We start from the raw sequence: 9868 nt of genomic DNA, 5'->3' as shown, positions 1-9868 counted from the left end.
CAAAACATCAAGGATGATGAAACAAAGATTCAGTCGGTTTCATTAAGGTTGGAGAGTGTTGCATTGATTTGGTGGGAAGCCAAAACACAAGAGGAAATGAAAAAGTATGGTAAGGTCTCAACCTCTTGGATATATTTTATCATTGCACTTAGGAGATAGTATTATCCTTTAGCTTATATGAAGAAGCCTATTATGGATTGGCATAATTTTAGACAAGGAAAATGACAAAGTGTTCAAAATTATACTCAAGAGTTTAGCAGAAGGGCACTAGTATTGGGTGTGATTGTCATCTCAAGACACTTTGTTTAAATATATTGGATGTTTACATAGCTACCTTAGGCACACTATTCTCATTTTCAATCCCATCAATTTAGATGAGGTTTTCGTTCAAGCCACACATCTAGAAGCAAGAGGGAAAAATATTTCAAATGAGAAAAGTGAGAGTTCCCTTGAAACTGGAGAAAAAGGAAAGGGTAAGTTTAATGGAAAATGGAAGAAGAATGCTTCTATTAAAATGGAAAAAGAAAAACTCACATGCAAACATTGTTTGAAAAATGGCCATGACGAAAACCATTGTTGGAAACTCCATCCAGAGTTGAAACCCAACAAACCTAAAAACAAAGAGAAGGATAAAACAACTGCAATTGTAGAACATGACTTAGGTTCAAATTTAGGAGATGAAACCAAGATTAAAACGATGGGTTTGAAAGATAAGAACATAGTGAGTGCTATTTGTTCAAATTGTTCTATTAATACTCAAGACGATGATACAAGAATTGAAATTTTCCACATTAGAGTTGTTTCAAAGCATACCAAGATTGACACACTATTTGATAGTGGTTCTCAAGCAAATTTGATTTATGAAGACTTAGTCAAGAAGTTAAATATAGAAACCATTCCACATCCAAGACCTTATCCTTTAGGCTGGATATCTAAGAATGCAAATTTGTAGGTGACAAGGAAGTGTATCCTAAGAATTGCAATCAATGCAAACATTTTGGATGAAGTTGAACTTGATGTAGTTCCACTTGAGATTTCTGGTATTGCTTTGGGAAGCCCATATCTTTATAATAGGAGAGCAATTTTTCATCGACCTGAGAATAAGTATCTCTTAGCCAAGAATGGAATTGAGTGTATGGTTATAGTTCATTAAAATAAGATGATTTTGTCTCTTATGCATGCTGGACAAATGAAGATAATTGTGAATGCAAGTCAAAATTTTGCTTTGTTAATGTTCAAGCATCAAGATGTTGTGAATAAGGCCTTTCAAGGAAATGCATCAAATGAAAAATCTGATTTAATTAAGGTTGCTAATGGTTGTAATAAGTTGTTTCATGGTTCTAACATGTTGCCTCCTAAAAGAGGTAAATAAGATGAGGAAAAATTGCAGCAACATACATCATTGTTGAACAGTGAAGGGAACAAGATGTCGGTGTTAAAGAGTGAAAAGATCAAAAAGCAAGCGCCAAAGAAAATTGATAAAGAAGGCATAGGTTCCACAAGTTCTTCTTGGGGGTTTAAAAATGGCACATGGCAATGGCGAACATACTTGGCCAAGAGTCAAGCCACGTACATGGCAAGACAAGCTAAATATTGTCATATCGACAATGTTTGAGGTGAGAAGAATTTCAAGTTGTTTAATTTTCCTTTGATTGACGACCGAGGAGGGAATATGTTTGTTCCTTCAAGAACAATTTTATTTTTTGCAAATTCTAGGAAATTGCAGCAAGATGGTATCTACAACAACAAGACAGGGTCTCCAGAATCAAGGAAAAAGATCAGTTTTCATGAAAAGCTCAAATTGTTGAATTCAATCAAATTCCAATGGATTGAGACTGGAAGGGTGAGGGGGTGGTACCGTCATCTAATTTTTCAGTAATAAAAGATATTTTGGGGTCCAAATGCTTCCAGTGTGGAGGAGTAATCGAGTGCTAAAAAATATGATCAAAAATGAAAATTGTCAGATTTACATGAAACCTGAACGACCACATAGATCTCATCATCATGAATTTGGTGCAAATAATTTCACAGAAAGAGGACGTCGTATTCTCCCATAAACGAGTTATGTTAGATTTGGCTAACAAGTAAATTTTGGCAAAAAAGGTACTTCTCACTGCGTATTTTGGACCAGTGGCAAGTTTCCATGTGACCTCTCATGATTGGCTGAAAAATAAATAAATAAATAAATAAAATTAGGCCTACCAAAGCTCGAAATGTGGCAGGCCCAGGTGGTTCTGACTGGTTAGGAGTTGATTGGTTGACAATTGGTGTGACGTGGACCAATCAGAGGCTGCCACATGGCCCAACCATAGGCTGCCATGTGACACCTCGGTGGCCACTAAAATTTTTGGGCGGTCTGGATAGCACTCCATAGGAATCGAAACATGCACCTCATACCAACTAATCTCCGCCAATACCGCTATGCCACATGTAGTCCTTATTAAAAGGACCTCCAAAAGTTTGATTTAAACATTATGTTAGGGCGGAGGTATGGTAAAGGGGCCAAGGGACAGCCCCACCCCTGGTCATCATGCCCACATAGACCAGGGGCGGGATCAGGGGCCAGGGTTTAGCCCCGGCCCCTCCAACCTTAAAAAGAACCATGCGACCATAGCGCCAAGACCAAGGGCTGATATGGAGGGGAGCTAAACCTTGGGGGTTAGCCCCAGGTCACACAGAGTGCCCATGTGACCACCGGCACACACAGGAGTTAATGGATAAATTAACGGTCCCACAATTTTCACTAAAGGTATGTCAATTTTTCACTTGTTAGCAAAAAATGGGGCGAAATTGTAGGATGGTTTGCCGAACTTGGTGAATTTGTAGGTCAACTAGTAGCAGAACTTAGGAAGCTCATAACTTTCTCAGTTTTTGGTCTTTCTGGTAGCAGAAATAGGTTAAACAGGGGATTTTGATAGCTCTGAAGCTATTGGAGCTGGTATTGAAGCCATTTGATCACTTTAACATATTTTAATCACCATTTATTGAGAATAATCATATAGGGCCAAGAATTGGAAGCTGAACCAGGAGACGTAGCCTAGGAAGGGTGAACACCTTCATCACTTGTTGTTTTTTGGTTATTGTTATGGTTGTATTTTCCGCAATTTTCTACAAATTTTGAGTTTAAATTCATGTTTAAATGTGTTTGTGAATCTAACTTAAGAACCATAAAAAGTCATTTTATTCACTTGCAATTTACATAAACCTCAAGAACATACATATATAAATAAACAGTGCCTTAGTTAATATGTATAAATCTTGTTCCTCTGTAGTAATGTACTCCAACAACATGATTCGCCTTTGAACACAATCTCGTAGATGGTAATACAGGATGTCGATATGCTTCGAACGATCATGAAAAAATGGATTCTCAGAGAGTTTGATACAACTCTGATTATCACACTAAATCATTATAGGATCCATCTGCTAACCAAATAATCCAACAAGGATGTTCCTCATCTACATAGAGTCACAAGTTGCTAGACTAGTAGCCATGTACTATGCTTCTATTGAATTGAGTGTAACTTATCTCTACTTCCCTTTGTACCAAGAAATTGATGTTGACCCGATATTGAATATTCCCCCTGATGTGATCTTCCTTTCGGATGGACTCCCCACCAAATATGCATCAGTGAAGCCTTACAACTTCACTCCCTCTATCCGTTTGTACCAATGACCAAACTGAGTCATGCCTCTAAGGTATCTAAACACATTTTTACCTGCTTTCCAATAGATTTTGGTTGGGTTAACAAATGTTTGACTAAGTTAAATGGAGAACTAAGGAACTAGGGTTTCTAACAAACCCTTCCACAGCGCACAGTCTGAGCAAGCAGCTTCTCAGGCCCAAACAAATCTTTCGTCTGGACCGGCTCTGTGATTCTGGACACAGAGGACAATGAACAGTCCGATGGGGGAGGCATCAGTGCCTCCCTCCAAAGATTATAATCATGAAAACCCAACTGAGAATGCAGAGAAGCCAGAGGTACGACCTGCGCAGCAGTCGGAGAAGAATGAACAAGAAGATCTAGAATACGAGAAGGAGGACAAACAAGCAACATCTGGCAAACCAAAGAGAGATTCATCATCCACATGTAAGCCCATTGCCACAGAAAGGCCCAAGATCGAGCTACCTAGTCACAGGATCAATGTGCAAATACAATTTATGAAAGATCATGCTCTGATTGGCAAATTCATCGGTTACTGACCCACTGAAAAATCCCTGCAAGGACGGATCACCTCAAAATGGAAGCCCAAAGGTCATGTAACTCTACAATTGGGCCCTAAGGGCTTCTTCACAGCCACATTCAACTGCCTTGAAGACCAGAATCGAGTTCTAGATGGAGGACCCTATTTCTTCAATGCAGCAGGTCTTTATCTACGAGACTGGGTCGAAAGATTCAACCCAGATAAGGAAGATTTCAGCTGTGCATCAATATGGATCTACATGTACTCGCTTCCACTGGAATACTAGGACGAGGGCTCACTAACAGCCATTGGAAATGGATTAGGCGAGTTTATAAAGGAAACAGAGAAAACTAAGCTTCGAAGATACACATCCTATGCACGGATCTGCGTTTACATGAAGCTGGGCCATTCGCTCCCGGACTCGGTAAGTCTTCTGCACGATGACTTTGAATGGATTTAACCCCTTGACTATGAACATGTACCCTTCCGATGCAGGAGATGCCATGCCCACAGTCACCTATTTAATGACTGTCCCTTAAACATGCCTCCTAAAACCACAAGAACTGGAAACAAGTCTGATCCAGAGGGATTCACCAAGGTCGCCAACAGGAAAAGGCATACCAAAAAACCTCCCTTAGCACCAAAAAACACTACTCCATCTTCTGATTTTCCATCCTCCAGCAACAGCTTTGATATTCTAACAAATCTAGAATAGCTTGAATCAAACACACCTATGCCAGCAAAGCCAAGCTCCATTCCATCCACCCATCTGTCCCCCACAATCATCCACTCTAATGCCAGTCATCCTTTAAATGCCAATTCCTCTGAAAATCATGCCTCATACTTGCAACTCAACACCAACCCTGTTCAAAAAAAAGCCCTTTGGTCCGGTAAATTATGGACATTGATGATACTCCAGCAGAACCTTCTTAGCCACCAACCCATTAGGAGGGAAGCAGTCAGCAAAGCTTAATGGAAGAAGAACCAAAAAGCTTTGATCTTGGAGAAATAGACATTTTCAGTCTAGAGCAAGCATGCAAAAGGAAAGAGTTCGACACAATACCGGACAGACAACTGGAAAATCTAGAAGTAGTGCTCACAAGAATGCATCAGCATAATACTTTGGGCATATAGCAAGGAGGCAAATGGGATGGGAAACATATCATCAAAGATGGGAAGAAAAGAGGTAGAAAAACAGATCTACAACGTACCATATTAATTGGGGAAATGCTAGTGGAGTCGGGAAGGTGCTCCAAGTTGACCAAATATTACCGATCCCTACCTACTAGTCAACCATGAAGCTCATCTCATGGAATGTAAGAGGACTTAATGGTCCCAGGAAGTACAGAATGTTAAAGAACATGATTCAGCAAGAACAACCATACATTGTATTCATGCAAGAAACAAAATGCAACACCAGCACATTAGAATCCATATTATCCAAAGCCTGGGTAGGATGTCAAGCAGTAACAATAGATGCAACAGGTGCCTCAGGAGGGTTAGCCATAGCATGGAACACTCAGCATATATCCTTAACCAATTTCCATGCCTCACACTATTTCATTCAAGCAATGTTCCACCTGATCGGTACCAACATACATGGACATTTAACCAATGTTTACTTCCCTCAGGAAAGTACGCAAAAAATTAGGCAATTAGAAACATTGGAGATTCTTAATGCTCCAAGACCTTATCCACTATGGGTCACAGGAGGGGACTTCAATATGATCACAATGCTGGAAGAAAAATTGGGAGGCAGACGAAAGTTGGATAAAGAAAGCAATGACTTCAAAGACTACATTCAACACAATGGTCTAATAGACTTACCTTTTGATAACGGCATCTACACTTGGAACAACAAAAGAGCTGGCACTCAGCAAATAGCATCCAGGTTGGACAGATTTCTAATTGCAGACAATTTTTTTCATCTTGGTGGTGATATATGCACCTCTATCCTACCCTTAGTTGGCTCGGATCATTGGCCCATTTCTTTGCAATGGAAAAATCCCGGAAAATCTAATAGAAGACCATTCAAGTTTGAAGCTTTCTGGCTTACCCACCCTGAGTTCAATACAGTGGTCAAATCAGCGTGGGAAAGTTTCCTTCCCAATGGTGGCTCACTCATGTACCAATTCCAGTAAAGACTGAAGCATATCAAAAAACAAATCAAAATCTGGAATTACACCACATTTGGCAACATCCTTCAAGAGAAAAAAGTTCTTGAGCAGAGCATGACAGAGCTACATGTTAAACACACATGGACAGCAAGACAATATGAAAGATAAATCATTCAGTACATTTTTTATTACCATGAGATATACATTTATAGTACAACATATGACTCTTGGGTTTCAGATCCCAAGGTCTCTTGGACTGCTTAGTCTTTTCGACTTCCACACTAACCCTTTAGGATTAGGTGTCCAACATTCCCCCCCTTAATCCGAAGGGTTATGTATGAGTCCAGAAAAGAGCTGTAATACAAAATGTGAAAAAATGCATGGCAACACTAGGCTGAATGTGCTCTATGAAATGTTGGTCAAAAAGGGCGGTGGTTTAAGGATGACCACCAACACTGGAACGCTTAGTGCAGTTCCCTGAACTCTTCCAATACTGGCAAGAAACTGAAGTTTTCTGCTAAAGGAAGTGATCCTATTGTTTTAAAGAGGGAAACCTTCAACCATAAAAGGGAGGTCTCACCCCGCATAAAAGGTAAAACTTCAACCTGAAAAGGGAAGTCTCAACCTGTGATGGTTTAAGGATGACCAACAACTCTGGAATGCTTAATGCAATTCCTAGAACTCTTCCAAAACTGGCAAGAAGCTGGAGTCTTCTGCTAGAGGAAGTGTTCTTAATCTGCGATGGTTTAAGGATGACCAACAACTTTGTAATTCCTGGAATTCTTCCAAAACTGGCAAGAAACTGGAGTCTTCTGCTAGAGGAAGTTTCCCAGATCGCCAACTGAAGGCATGTTCAGGCATCTTGTCTCTAGCTACAACTCTGAAACTGGTGTGGCAGGTTGTGGCTCAGGCTCGCTTGATGTGACTTTGAAGCTTGTAGATGATCATCATTTCCCCCCCTGTCAGATACAAGGTGAGATGATGGAGAAAACTCAACTGCAAGACTGTTCAATACTCTAGAACAAGTTCTAACATGCGTTTGGAATATCTTCTTGGCTGTTGATGCCCATTGCCAAGAAGCGATCCATCCAAGATGAATCTTTGTTCTTGCAGGACGTTTATTTCTGAAGCATCTGTGTGAAGAATGACTGGTTTTATGACAGTGCTTACATGGATGAAGATCAAAACAGTGATCTTTCAAATGGCCAACTCGGTCACAGTGTTGGTATTTCTCAATCTGTTGTTTTTGTTGTTGTTGTGGAAGAGGGGCAGAATCTGGAACAGCTGAAGCTGAACTGTCATGAGAAGCAGGTGAACTGTCATGAATAAATCCAGCACTCTGAAACTGAATGGGCTTTGAGTAGTCTGGAATATGAAAGGACAAGTCCTTGTCATATCCAAGACCAGTTTTATGCTTGTTGTGGACAAGTTGTTCCCAAGGTCTGATGATGGGCTTGGGAAGTGCAGACTGAGTTTCTGCATCTGCATGTACACTTGTTGCTTTATTGGGTACTGAATCTAAATGAACTTGAACAATATTGACTTGCTGTTTATGGGAGTCTGCTTCATTGTTCTGAACAGAAACAGGTTCAGAATGATGACTCTGCTGCTGTAATTCTTCCTGCTGTAGCTTTGTTTCCAGCTGCAAAAACTCAATATTTTCTTGTACATTTTTCAAACAGATTTGAATGTTTGCGACAATGGCTTTATCAATCATAATTGTATTGTCCGTGGTAGAATGTATTAGAGTGTTAATTAATTCTAATACAACACCCATTCTATCCATTTCACAATAATATCACTGCAAAAAAATTGATTGGTGTACCACTTTGTCTTCAAAAAATCTTCAAGTATGTAGCTTCTCAATATACTTCCATATACAATGCAATTTCATGCCATGAACACATTCTGTGCAAAATTACACAGAAAAAACATCTTAGCCAACAAATTGTAATAAAGAAGTAGCTGGGAAGTAGAGAACCTGGTTCTTCAAAAATCTAGATCAACATACGACAACCCAAACATTTGCAGAAGTCATAACACTTGTCTTGTAACTTGAATATCTATGTATTTCAGTCGCCAAACTTGAATTTCAAAACCCCTTCAAATAGGAAGACCAATGTGAATTTCTTTGGGTCTGCTCAAAGCTTGAAGTCAAGAACATAAATAATTTCATTCCATTTCAGACACCATAGACTTGATATTACACCTTCAATCTTCATCATCATTGTATGCATAATTGCAATCCTTGATTGCAAATCTATAACATATATTTCAAGTTTCTACAAACAATTCAAGACAGTAGCAAATGATTACTTTGCATGCAAATTCAGAAGTTGAAGAAGCAGTTGAGGAAGGAACCCATATTCCATAATATAAGCACAACTTTGGGAGTGTATCACCAGTTCTAAGCAACAATGAAGAAATCCCCAAGCGTGATATTACAATTGCAGATGAAAGCAAGAAGACAGTGGTAGTGAGTTTCTGGAATGATCTTGCAAAGAAAGAAGGACAAATGTTGCTTGACAATGTTGACGATGGACCTTACTGCATTTTTATTCTCGCTGCAAGAAATGAATTCAGTAGCCTGTAAAATATAGCATACTCTGCTCCTTGTGCAAGAGTTCTCTCGGCTTCACTTCAGCCACACAAAAGCCTCTGCCAAAAAACACCTCCTAGAAAAAGCGCATACAAACGACTTGTGGAAAGATGAGAAAGAGCAAGAGAACCAAATATATTAGCAATCATAATACAAAAGTGAACACCACAGCAATTTGATGGTCGAAGCAACCGACCCCACTAAAATCCCCTTCACACCAAATGTTGGAGATTGGCACGATTGGACCTGTTGATTGGCTCTTATGATCTGTAAATGGATGGAATAGTGAAATTTAATGTGTGCTGGTTTGCCCCAAACATAACATGTGTAGACAACCCTTTTATACGCGTTCCTTACTTCTTTGTTTTACGCTTCCACGGACCTGCATTACGACTGGGCACTTTTGTTGTCAGAAGCATGAAACTGAGTGCAGCCTAAGGTATATTATGGTGGTCAAGGCATCCGATTCAAGTGGTGAAGCCTGGCTTTCTGTTTTCAATGACCTAGCAAAGCAAATCCTTCAGCATACAGCAGATGAGCTAGCTATTAGATCTGAGGAAGCGGATCAGAAGGCATACCAGATAGAGCTTAAGAAGGCTATGTGGGTTCGTCACATCCTTCGTATCAGCGTAGCACAGTCCGAATACATGAATGAGATGAGGCAACGCATTACAGTTCGTTCATGTAACCCCGTGGATTGGACTGGTGAATGCAAGTATTTGTTAGAAGAAATCTCAAAAATGAAAACCCATGCTTAGAGTTAGTGGGTTCCGATTTCTTTGGAGTGAGTGCGTGGCAACATGCAAACCCAATCTTCTGCACAATTTCACCTTTAGGAGGTGCTGTCATTTGGAGCTCGGAGGGAGCGCAATGGACTGTCTTTGATGCAGTGGAATAAAAAAGGTGCTAAATGAGTATCGCACGGGGTGTTATTCTATGTGCAACACACTTCGCAAGAACTAGACGC

General features: G+C 39.9%; 1 pseudogene; it reads left to right on the top strand.

Annotated features, from left to right (window-relative positions):
- Positions 1-9347: 9347 nt before the first annotated feature.
- LOC149212635 (replication protein A 70 kDa DNA-binding subunit B pseudogene) lies at positions 9348-9659 on the top strand (annotated as a pseudogene).
- Positions 9660-9868: the final 209 nt, after the last annotated feature.

The sequence above is a fragment of the Pinus tabuliformis genome, chromosome 1_1, assembly GCF_031772625.1.
Source record: "Pinus tabuliformis cultivar Carrire ecotype Pingquan chromosome 1_1, CPIR1, whole genome shotgun sequence".
Classification (NCBI taxonomy): domain Eukaryota; kingdom Viridiplantae; phylum Streptophyta; class Pinopsida; order Pinales; family Pinaceae; genus Pinus; species Pinus tabuliformis.
This window is presented reverse-complemented; position numbering and strand designations above follow the sequence as displayed.